Below are 13,320 nucleotides of genomic sequence, written 5' to 3' on the forward strand. Positions count from 1 at the left end.
TTACGAGTGCGCACTCTAAACTCATAAACGTTTATTAATTTAATATGCATTTTGCGGAATCACCCGCTATGGAATCACCCATGTACACACTAAATTAATGAAACGCCCGAAAAGGACAGGCGTCCCCATCAACTTCTCGCACAAAGAATCCTCTTTGTGTATGAGCCCCGGTCATCTAAGTTTACGGAATCCACCGTAAAACCTCACGGAATCCACCGTGGAATATGCCTCCTGGCATCATTTACATCATTGAGTTGCACCATCATATGGAGGGAAGATAAATGTAAGATATAAGATGTAGATGCCAAGTTTAATAGGTGGGCCACATATTTTTCTTTTATCCTCAAATGGCACAAGAACTATTTAAGAAAAAACTTTGATCTTAGTTAGAAGAAAATTCCATCTCTTTAACCTCTAGCAAGGTTATGAGAAAGTATTCAAGAAAAAGTGTTGGGTGTTAAAGGTTGGTGTGCCTAGCCACCAATGTTTACTTGTATATAGTACTTGCCATATACTTGTACACTATAGGTGGCGAGCACCCATCACTATCACTTTATTCTTTATTCTTTTAGTGGCACTAGAATAAGGGAAGGCATGTCATACATTGTGACTGTTGGAGTTTCCATACACGAGTCTCTTTCTTTTTGCTTGAAGCTCCATAACTCTTGCACTCTTATTGATTTCACCCCTACTTCTACCTTTTGATCACCTTTCAGCTGGTATCAAATCCTACCATTCAGGATCATCTTGTTCAGTGACTTCAACCTGTGACATACCTACAACTCAAGCTTCTATGGCTATCATTGCATCTTCTACCCAAGGTAACTACTGATGCCCAACTTGTTCCATACTTGCCAAGACTTATTCAAGGGTAAAAGCTGAATGGATCAACAAACTTGAGATATTTTTCTTAAATAGTTCTTAAGTATTGATTGAGCATAGAATTCACACTTCTTTTCACCAATCAACATTCCTTCTTGCTATTGCAATAAAGAATCAACAAATTTGCAAGCTCTAATAATGGGTTATTGTTTCTTAACCTATATTCAAAGGTTGTAGAGCCACATACAAATAGGATTTATAAGTTACTAATAAATGATCTCATATGGTCCTCATCTTCACCTTAGTGTTAGCAAAACTCATGTGCTTGCTAAACACCTTCCATCAATGTACTTGATCTCATCTAATATGATCCTCATTTTCACCACAATGTTAGCAAAACTTATGTGCTTGCCAAACACATTCCATCGATGTATTTAATTTCACCTTGCATGTTGAATGCTACAAAAAGAAACAATAACCTATGGAGGAAAAATACATTCAGTTGGAGAGATTATAGTCCTCCTTCCAAATGAAGGTTCCAAAATCCTTAATGAGGAAAGGGATGAGAATTGAAAGTGGAAGAATTGAGAAAAATTAGAAGAAGTGTCAATTCCCTAGCAGATGATTGGGGCCATGATATTAAATTAAACGACTTAAAAGGCAATAAAATTCACAATGAAGAGAATTTTTCTCATTTTTATGAAGGTTGTCACAACTTAGTTCTTTTTTACTAGTTAACATACCTTCTTGTTATTGTAACAAATAATCAACAAACATTGCATGTGTACAAACACATTCTCTCTCTCTCTCTCTCTCTCTCTCTCTCTCTCTCTCTCTCTCTCTCTCTCTCTCTCTCTCTCTCTCTCTCTCTCTCTCTCTCTCTCTCTCTCTCTCTCTCTCTCTCAGTCACACACATAAAGAATGTGTGTGCGTGCATGTGTGTGGGTTGATTTACTTACATGTATATACTAAAGTCAATTAATAATGAAAAGAGCATTTTTTTGAGTTTGTCATAAAAGGATCAAAATTATTTTGAAAGTATGCAAATAATATACAGAAGATGAATATGAGAGAGAGAGAGAGAGAGAGAGAGAGAGAGAGAGGAGTTTGTGGTGGTGGCAATGGAGGTGGTGGTGACAGTGGTGCAATTAGTGCAAGTGATGGTGATGGTGGTGGTGGTTGCACCAAAGGGTGGAATGTGTACGTCATGTGAACCCCACATGGGTCACCACCAAGTAAGAGAGCCCCATCACAAGAGTGAAGCTTCCTCCTAATCACTTGGGGGTGACCTTTGTGGGTGGCGAGGGCGAGAACCACAAGTGACAAGTGTGATGTGATGTTGTGGTGGCGATATGTGGTGATATCCATACTTTTAAAAATGTCAATGTTGATTATAGTATCTTGGAAAATTATGTTAATGTTAACTCCAACATGAAGAAAGCAAAAGGAAATAAAAAAGACGCAAGGAAAAGGTGGAAAAAAGGTAGTACGACTAAAGAAAGAATAGGAGAAAAGGCCAAAAGCGCAAGGGCAACCTTAAAAGTCCAAGGCAAATGTAAAAGGGAAAATGCGCATTTTTAAATAAAAAGGCGCACCCTGAGATCTTGTAAAAGAGTGTCGGGCTCTCACTCGTGCAATTTGTAAATGTAGACGGGCGGTGGAAAGGAAGCTAGGAAGATAGAAGGACAATGGGAAAAAGGGCCTAGGCTACGGCCGGCCATGTAAAAAAGGGAAAAGGGGATGACCGCCCAAAAGGGATTTAGGGTTTTCTATATAAAGTTGAAAAGTGAATGAGAAGCTCATTCTTGTGTGTGGCCAAAAGTAGCTCTCTTCTTCTTCTTCTTGCTTGCTTGAGAGAGGGAGTGTGAGAGTGTGAGGGAGTGAGTGTGTGAGGGTGAGGGATCGAGCATGAGAAGATCTCCATCTTCTCCTCTCTTCTTCTCTTCTCTTCTCTTCTCTTCTCTTGCTCGCGGCAATGGAGCTTGGAGCTTGGAGCTTGAGGATGGAGTTTGCTTGAAGCTTGCACTTGGATCGTGGAGCTACCGGAGTGCACGAGAGAGGAGGTAACTCGAACGGCATGGAGGTAAGCTCACTACACCCGTAGATATGGATGGCGCGTCGGTTATGTGAGAGGTAGCCATTAGTGCTCAGCTTGGAACGCTTGAAACAATAAGCGGTCTGTGGGTCTTGGCGGTTGAGTGAAAGCTCCCACATTTTGGTCCCATTGCCAGGACCAACGGATTCAAGCCTTGAGCGCTTGCGCGCTTCGAATCGAGCATCAAAGTAAGGGTTTCCCTGAACCGGTGCTTGAGATAGGTAGGAAGCGAGGGGGTTGAAGATGGTATTCGATCTCCTTGGCAAGTAGGTTTGTTGTTTTTCTTGAGATTTATGTTGTGAGATGGAGTAGTGTAGGTATTTACTTTGTGATTTGAATGCATTAGAGTAGGAGAAAACAAAGAAAAACAAAGAAAACAAGCATTAGGGTTACTGTCGCAAAACAAGGCAAAAACAGGGCAAGAATTGTGCAAAAGTCGTAAAAAACTTACTTGTGATGCCTAAGGTCGGTAAGTGAGCTATTGGGGTTGCCAATACCATACCTGGAAGAGGGTATAAGGGCCAGAAGTGGCAAGAAAGGCCACATTGTGCAGTGGAGGGTTTCAGGAGAGCAAGAGAGAAGAGGAAAGCTTGGCGAGGAAATCTGCTTCGATCTTGGCATCAAAGAGATCGTCGGCTGGCCCAGGTAATTCTACACCTTCCCCTACAGTAGTAGGACCAATCTGGAGTTGCACAACAAGGGGGAAGACCCCCAACGCCCTGCACGTCGAATTTAGCGAGCAGCGGCAAAAACACGCGCGGCGTTCGGTGCGTCCGAGTCACGTCGACTCTGGTCCGAGGCCCAGACTCGACCCTCGGACCACTTGGTCCACTCGGCCAACACTAGTCGACCTCGGACCGTCTGAGGAAACACCCCAACACTAGTCGACCTCGGACCGTCTGAGGAAACACCCGTCCGAGACTCAAATTCGGCCGTCGGACACGTCCCACCTGATTCGGCCCTCGGCCTGCCTCGGCCCAAAAACTCATTTGGCCCGCCCGAGCGACCCACTCGGCCCTTGGACATCCAGATTCGGACCGGCCGAATTTGACATTCGGACCAATCACATTCGGCTCTTCCAACTTAGCCCTCGGCCCATCCGAGTGACCCACTCGGACCCTTCAATTCGGACCTGTTAGGCCTAATTTAGATTTTCTCAAATTTTAACCTGAAGATAGGGAAATCAACTAAGAAACCATACTGAGCCGAAACCATATCATAGATTGATCTCACTGTGCTGAAACGTAGAGCAAATAGTTCAAAAGTTGGCTATAAACTGTCCTCCAAATTGTGCATGGATTTTACCGTGACGGCCCTGCGAACCGGGGTGGACTGCCCCCCCGGACCCTCGTAGAGGGGGCTCTGCCCCCTCCGCACCTCCCCCGAGTAGGTTGGAGAGAAAACACGCATTGTGACAGGTCCTCCAAATTGGACCTTGGTGAAGTAATGGCTTTACACAAGCATGGATTCTCACTTGCAAAAGAGCAGCCAAAAGCCCATACCCGAATAGAGACAAACAGAGACCCTAGAACCTCAATGGGCCAATCTAGCCATCAAGGGAAAAAAGGCCACACCACTAGAACACAAAGACATTGTGTTCAAACCGTGTCTAGTCAGAGCAAAATGCAACATCAGCAAGCTACAAATTTCAAGATGACTAGACATGACACTCTTGACGAGAGATGCACCTTGTGCAACACTGCACAAACGACCCAAGACATTGGTGGAGAATCCATGTCTGGTCACACAAGTGGGGACTCAAGGGCATATGTCAGAAGGCTTAAATTTACAAGCCTGGACCCGGAAGATGAAGACATAGTACCACCTGCTTATCTTAGGGTCAAACTCACCGCGAAAAGAGAGCATACTATTGATGCTCTGATTGATGAAGGAGCAGATTTTAACATCTTGACCTATGAATCATGGACCCTACTAGGCCAACCAAAGCTCACACCGACTAGTGCAACTCTTAGCCCTTATGGGGGACACCCGCAAGCACTCATAGGGAAGTGCAAAATCCTTGCGACAATTGAAACAGAAAGCTTGCCTATCCTATTTCATGTTCCTCCAAATAGGGCTAGCTGCGGGAAAGAAACCCTCCTAGGAAGACCCTTCAAAAGGGCGACCAAGTGTGAGGCCGACTATGTAGCACAGAGGATACACCTGACACTACCGGGTGTGAGGATAGTCACAACCTTTAGTAAGGGTGACCTCATCAAACCTCGAGAGAAAGGCAAGCAAAGTGCTGACGAGAGCAAGGACTTGTTGGAAGAGTTAATATAGGCACATGTCAAACAACGAGAGCCAGTGAGTGAGGCCATGCCTGAACCAAGAAGGTCAAGAGACAATGCCAAGGACGGGCTTTGGACTTACAAATACCGTAGAAGACCCCAAAAGAAGCCCAAGCCTTATAGACGCAGGCATCGATGGAGGGTCAGCACAACGCCACGATGGATATCCAAAGCATTGCTATGTGCTCAAGGGTACTACGCAGGTAACCGATGGATTTGGATACCAAAATCCCTTGCTAAACCGCCTCCATCAGCTGAAGGTCAGAGTGCATCAAAAGCAATGAAGCACAGGAGGAAATCTGAGAGAAACTCTAGGTCTCAAGGCAACAAACCAGACATCATTGTTCGGAAGAAAGAGCCTCAACCTAGCCTGCTAAATAGACAGATGTCATATGTAGCCATTGAGCATGCACAAAAATCATTAGTGCCCAAGGAGCCTTTGATTTCCCAAGGGGAGAACAAGCATCATGGGCACAATGCTGCTCAAGACAAGGCTGATTGCTCAACAAAGAAAATGGCACAATTGTCTAATAGCCTCGAGAAAATCATTCAGCTAGTGCCAAGTCCACCTAAAAGTCCTAGATCTCCTACATCCTCTTTTTCCAAACGGACGTAGGAAGCACAACAGCGGTTGATAAGGGAAACTGCTCAATTCCAATCTCTATCTCCATCTAAGCTTCCAAATGTCCAAGAGGTGGGACATGATGCCATCTGTAGCTCTCGACCTAAGGATATGCATGAGCAACCTAAGGTGACTAGATCAACTCATGCTCGATCTACACAGATGAGTGCGCAAAGGGCAACAAAAGACGTGACCACTCCCGATCGCCCTAGGGACCTGACACCGCAATCCACCAAGGGTAGCCAGTCCACTAAACTAGCTGCTACTACTTCCAATCAGGGATCATAGCAGTCACGGCCCTTGGCCGTGACAATGCCCCTTGTGGAACATGTCCTTGATAGTTTGACTGTGGAGGAGGTGTCACAACCAACTTCCTCGACAACTCCAGCACTTTCAAAGTGCCTAAAGCCTAGGCTGGAGGAGTTAAATACAAGGGAGTTGGATGAAGAGCTAGACTCTCCCAAAAGGGAGACAGTTGTACCCTCACAACCTAGTGAGGCTATTCAACAGGCCATGATCATGTCCCATAAGGACACACTAGAGAAAGAGAATGCTGAGGCCCAACCAAGCACATCAATGGTTGACCTAGGCCAGGGTCTTGCAGCTTCACTGACCAAGAAAAAGAGGAGAAAACAACGAAGACAATAGCAATCATAGGTGGTTGTGGATCCCAAGAACATTGACACCAAGAGTGCTGGAGAGCTGGGGAATAAAGCATCAAGTCCACCCACCAGTGAGCCCACTGATGCCTCTCCTAATAGCGGTGAAAACTCAGACACATCCGTGTGTTCTGAGAAATCAAAGTAGCTGTTACCATCAATAGTTGCTTGCAACACTCAATCCACCGACAACGGAACTTGCATTGACCAATCAAAAGTGGATACAACGTCGTCACAACAGGGTGACAAATCTATACCAGTCACATCCAAAAAGAACCATGATGAAATAGCAGCAATTCCTCAGGAGAAACGTGAGAACCCCAAGAGCATAAGAAATCCTAGCGTTAACCAATCTTGCTCATCTAGGCCTGAACCCCCAGCCATGCTAAAGCCTAAGGAAACTCTTAGAACTTTGCATGAGATAGCAACCGAGCAAGCCCTCGTTGAACATAGAAGTGTCACAGAATGCTTAACTGGGTTAGATGCTAAGCTCAAAGTGGTCGCACGTGTCTACGTCCTTGCGGACATGGGCACAATCCCCAAGGAGCAGCTTGGAGATTACTTGACCTTTCCCCTATCATGGGAAGGACAAGAACATCTTAACGGGCACTATGACAGGCTCCTGCATGAACGCATGTGACTCATCCTTGACGAGGAGGCTGACGAACTGCGCTTAACCGTCACATTCAATGAAATGCTCTACCGACCGAATCTCGTAGACATAGAGCAACTAAAGCGATTGTCAGCAGGCCAAAGTCAATTTGAGCTGGTGCGAAAGCCGCGTTGTAATGGCTGAACTAGGGGCTCAGATCATGACGGTGTCAGAAGAGCGATTGGCCAAATGGCGGTCTCAAAGAGACCCAACCTATGTGGCACCAACTTCCCTTCGAGTGCTGACTGACATTCGGGGTACGGACTTAGCTAGAACTAGGCTACAGGGCCCTTTGATTGATAAGGTTCTCACTGAGGAGGAGTTACATATTGCCAGTAGACTTGGTCAAGGTTCCATGCTACTCGACGTGGCAAAATATCTATCAGTATTAAGTAAGCTACCACGAATACTAGATGCGTGTGCCACGCTCCGGTACAACCCCGAGTTCTACACTTGGTTCTTATCCTCGTGAAGTGACATGTATTCATAAACATGTATATAAATAAACACTGGTTTTTGTGTCACGTGTATAAACAATGTCAACACACACAAGCAATGATAGTCAAGCACAGGGAGAAGAGTGGGGTCAGATAAACTAAGCTCCTCAAGTCCTCCTCTCATCACACATTCAAAAACCGTGTAACCAGCCCCACCTCCAAGTGAACGGCATGCAACCCACATTGACGCCATAGGAAGCCTTAACCAACAACTCTGATGGTGTAGACAGGGTGTAGTCCCTTTTAATACACCTGTTTCCCTTCTTGGTCTATCCTTTCGAGGATGTGCCCTGTTCCACTCCACGACAACCAGTCCACACGGCTTAGCATAAACTAATACCCGCTAATGACTGGAGGCAATGCGAACATCAGCATGGGGGCCATTCCTCTACAACAACCACCGCACGCCTCACCCCTCGGCTTCTTGTCATATGCGCTTCATAAACCACAATAAAATCCCTTCCATGCAAACAGTTGTATCTGATACCCAGGTCTAACCCTTGGATTGCGTCTTGCAGGTTTCCTTTTTTGGCGGAACTCATGGAGAATCATGGAGATCTGGCATGCAAAGATGCTCTTCGCAAAAGACGGGAGCATGTGGCATGCGCCCCTCCACCGGAGCGCTATGTGCCCACCATCAAGAGGTATGCCAAGAAGCGAGGCCCTAAGCGACACTATCCAGGGCGAAGGCCGAAGAATCCTCGAGTCAAGAAAGTCGAGACTCAAAACGCACAACAGGTGGTAGCACTAGTGGCACGAACCCCCAACTCACGCTCGGGCCCCAGATGCTCAAGGGCAGAAAGGGCAGCTCGGGAAAGGGAAGAATTCAATGAATTGTTTAAAGACATTTTGGAAACGGTAGCGGCCCGGGACTACACCGTTCATGTCTCGGCCGACATGTTCTCTACCCAACCCCACAGGAGCCCCACGCTAGCAGAGTCCCAATCAACCGGCCACCCAGACTCGCCCCGCCTTGTACAAATAGAGTAGCCCCATGTCGTATAAAGGGCTCATCAAATGCTATCTGGCCATAACTTTTTGTCTTTAAATGGTTAAGTGTTGACATGTTCCCGAATTGTATAAAATTTTCATATCTGCGTTTAATGTATTTTACGTCTTTTGCAAAGAAAAAGCTAATTAAGCGCAGGTGATAAATGTCTAAGTCAACACCATAGAATTCAGATAAGTGGTGTCTCCTTGCATTGCATTGGTTTATTATAGTTGCGGCATATACCATGCATGTACTCTCATAAAGCGACAAGTGGATACAGGATCCGACAGGTCTTTGGGCAAAAGTGCTCAATGCCCGATCACCGCAAGACCATCAACCCCACAAGGAGCCGCGGCAAAGCCACGCTGCCAAAAGCACCCTTGGCAACCGCCCCCATCGCATGGTCCAAAGCACATTCATGGGCCACGCTCCCTTTCTGGGTCAAGCTCTATAGTTGACTCACGGCAGTCATCACCTCAATCATACCAACATCGCATGTGTCGCAAGGAGGTTTGCAATATCTCAAGTGTAGCTCCTCATCTCGGCAACTACTTCTCTAACAACGAGGCTAGGGCACAATCATCACTATAATATCAATTTCTTGAGCCCTCAAAACTTGACATTTTCCAACCCAGTGGGAGGCTGATAGCCTCAATATATTGTAATGGTTGTACTCAGGCAAGTCCCAAAAAAAAATAAAAAACAAATGAAAAGATAAGAGGCGCCCACGATCACAGCACAGCACCTAGGGGTCCTCAAATTAGGTACGTCTAGTGACCTTGGTCAACTGGCTTCGTCCCTAGTCCCCTAGCCCTTTACCATCACCCATAATTGTTCAGGGCACATCAAGGGCAAGACATACCTGGGGAGCTTGTCTCGCCCATGGTTAGACCTGTCACCCTGACCCACTTGCACAATTCTCTCTTGCACTCTGCCTTAGTACCATTGCAATCAGTGGTGATAAGCACCACACGATTGGCTATAAAAAGTACACCATACTCATCAAGCAAGTCCAATAGTTTCCAGCTACTACTAAAAGTGTGGTGTCCTTGTATTCAATTATGCTACATGGTACAGTCACAATGCAAAGGATGTCTCATATACCTTCACGTGTACTTCTTCTCCACATGGACAACTTTGCTTCATCCACGCAATGTTATGAGAAACTAGCCTAGGGTCTTCTAACTACGTAATATCTAAGTATGCATGAGCACTCACATAATATCTGCACCAAAGTATATCCACAGTTTGGGTCCTCAAGTGCAGGACAATACTCTAGGCTTGCTTAGAGTTCGACCTGTCTCCCAAACTAGTCAAAATATGTCATGTGCACGATATAAGACTAGCACTACCCCTTAAGGAGAGACCACATGCGAGGTTTTCCAATTGCAGGTATAAGGTGTTGTTCGCTCTTCATCAACACTCAACTCTGAATGCTTATCCCTTACCATTCGACAAGCCCGCAAAGAATCGTCATGTGCAGAATCCCCAACAAACCAATACTTGTGCTGGCCATCAATGCAATCCCCAACACAGAATAGCCCTACCACCAACTCTAACCACCTTCCACCAGCCACCTTGGCCACCACTAGGTCCCCAGAACCTTCTGCCACACCACCACCAACACTCCTCCACGGAAACCACAGGCGTCCTTGTCACCCACGTCTTCGGTGCATGCTACAGCTTGCTACCTATGACGGTGAGTGCCATGAGACTGGCACTCATCTAGGAGGGGGGTAATGTTAACTCCAACACGAAGAAAGCAAAAGGAAATAAAAAAGACACAGGGCAAAGGTGGAAAAAAGGTAGTCCGACTAAAGAAAGAATAGGAGAAAAAGCCAAAAGCGCAAGGGCAACCTTAAAAGTCCAAGGCAAATGCAAAAGGGGAAAGGTGCATTTTTAAATAAAAAGGCGCACCCTGAGATCTTGTAAAAGAGCACGGGGATCTCACTCGTGCAATTTGTAAATCTAGACGGGCAGTGGAAAGGAAGCTAGGAAGATAGAAGGACAATGGGAAAAAGGGCCTAGGCTACGGCCGGCCATGTAAAAAGGGAAAAGGGAATGACCGCCCAAAAGGGATTTAGGGTTTTGTATATAAAGTTGAAAAGTGAATGAGAAGCTCATTCTTGTGTGTGGCCAAAAGTAGCTCTCTTCTTTTTCTTCTTGTTCTTGTTCTTGCTTGCTTGAGCTTGTGCTTGAGAGAGGGAGTGTGAGAGTGTGAGGGAGTGAGTGTGTGAGGGTGAGGGATTGAGGAGGAGAAGCTCTCCATCTTCTCCTCTCTTCTTCTCTTCTCTTCTCTTCTCTTGTCTTTCTCGCGGCAATGGAGCTTGGAGCTTCGAGCTTGAGGATGGAGCTTGCTTGAAGCTTGCACTTGGATCGTGGAGCTACCGGAGTGCACAAGAGAGGAGGTAACTCGAATGGCATGGAGGTAAGCTCACTACACCCGTAGATATGGATGACGTGTCGGTTATGTGAGAGGTAGCCATTAGTGCTCGGCTTGGAACGCTTGAAACAATAAGTGGTCCGTGGGTCTTGGCGGTTGAGTGAAAGCTCCCACAGTTAAGGAGGTGACCATCGTGTTGATATGGCATGCTATCGCTTGGTGGTGATCTTCATGTGCTATGAATGCTACATGGATCACCACCAAGTAAGAGAGCCCCATCACACTAGTGGACTTCCCACCTATAGCTTGGTAGTGATCCTTGTGGGTGGTGAGGATGAGAACCACAAGTGCCAAGTGTGATACAATGTTATGAGTGGTGATATGTGGTGATCTTCAGGCTTTTAAAAATGTCAATGTTCATTGTGGTATCTTGTGAAATTGTATTGAAGAGTGACCATCGTGTGGAAATGGCTCTGTATGGGTCACCACCAAGCTAGAAAGGTGCCTCCCAAGGGCTTTGTGGCCCGTTATCACTTGGTGGTGTCCTACATGTGATGTGAACCTTGCATGGGTCACCATAAGGGAGAGAGCCCCATCACTATGGTGGAGTTCCTTTCTATCACTTGGTGGTGAACTTTGTGGGTGGCGAGGGTGAGAATCACATAATGCCAAGTATGGCTACACCAATATTTCATTCTTGTATTAGACAATATACCTCTATTATAGAACCTAGCATAACTTTGGTACTATATTCTAAAACCAAATGTCTATTACAATATCAAGAAGAGTGCACAAGGTAAATAGGAAACAATGTCCAAGTTTTAAAGCAGATGGTGATGGAAGCAGACAAAAAAACCCATATGAATTACAGCAATGATAATGTTGTCATACTAGCTAGGGTTTGCAAGCATAGGGCTTGTTACAATGATTATGAGCGTACTTCTTTCTTACCTTAGAAACGAGCTCTGACAAGGTGCAATTGCCTAGAGATTTTGGTGTTGTACTAGCCATCTTCGGATCAGTATTTGCTTTGGCAACTCCTCAAGTATCACCATGTAGGCTATCAACTACACCCTCGCTTGTCCCTATGTCCATACTTTCTCCCCTTAATGGGCATCACTTTAGACATGTAGCATACCCAAAATACCATGTAGACACACAATAGGCATAACCTTTCCTTGTGAGTACTATAATGTCACTATTACGATGACGAGCTACTTTAGCAATTTACCAACTCCTTCAACTCCTTAAATCATCCCTCTTGGATGATATCATGCATATAGAAGATCTCAAGAGCAACTGTAGAGATCCGCCAAGTGTACAATTGATTGAGCAAAGAGCAATAGCACTTAGTACATAACTAATAAAAAAATTTGTTTAAATAGGGGATCATATGGGAGGGAAATATTACATAATTGGTCTCTCTAGGGCCATCTAATTGAGGTCTAAGATTAGCTTCTAAATTGGCGTCTTCTTGATTTTTTGCACTTTTCTAGTCTTGGCTTCTTAGGTCCTAGTTGAATGTAGTAGAGACTCCCTCATGGTCTTATAAACCCTTGGAAGGTAACTCCAACTACTCATAAGACTATTATTGTAAGAGAGGGAAAATAAAATAATGGGGATAAAATACCAACTACATTGCCCGATATAAAAGGTTTAAGCGACTTGATTTTTGGATCATCATTATCATAATACAAGTTTCCTTCATTTTCTCTCTCTCTCAGCTTTCATGGTTGCCTTCTCTCTCTTTGTCTTTTTCTATTATTTTCTAGTTTTTCTCTCTCCTCGTCACTCTCTTTGTCTCTCTTTTGCACCTTTTCTTCTCTCTCCTCTTTCTCTCTCTCTAGTCCTCTCCTTAACAATTGGTATCAAAGCATCTCAAGTTCTTGATCCAGTTAGCCACATTTAATTTAAGTTCTTTCTTTTTAGTCACATAGATCCAAGAACTTCACGTTCACATGTACAAACATGGCAGGGAGCACTAGAGTGTTCAGTGGACATTTCCATGAAGAAGAGATGTACTAGAGTATACTTCAATAGTAGGCATAGGATTCAGTGCAGTCTCAATGCCAAAGAACTTGGTTCCTGCACAGTAATGGGAAGAGATCATGTGCCCTTGGCAAAATGTTAAAGTAATCCTCAAGTTTTGAGAGCCACTCTTCAAGATCGGTGGGGGACGATGATTGACCACTAAACTTAGAGAAAATGATCTTATCCATTAGCTCATGTTCATGGTGAGAGGACTATCCAAACTATCCAAACTAAGACTGATTAGTATTGTTGCCAAGGAAGGTGCTATTATTGGAAT

Source organism: Lygodium microphyllum, chromosome 25, assembly GCF_053477565.2.
Source record: "Lygodium microphyllum isolate KBCC chromosome 25, Lygodium_microphyllum_v1.1.10, whole genome shotgun sequence".
Classification (NCBI taxonomy): domain Eukaryota; kingdom Viridiplantae; phylum Streptophyta; class Polypodiopsida; order Schizaeales; family Lygodiaceae; genus Lygodium; species Lygodium microphyllum.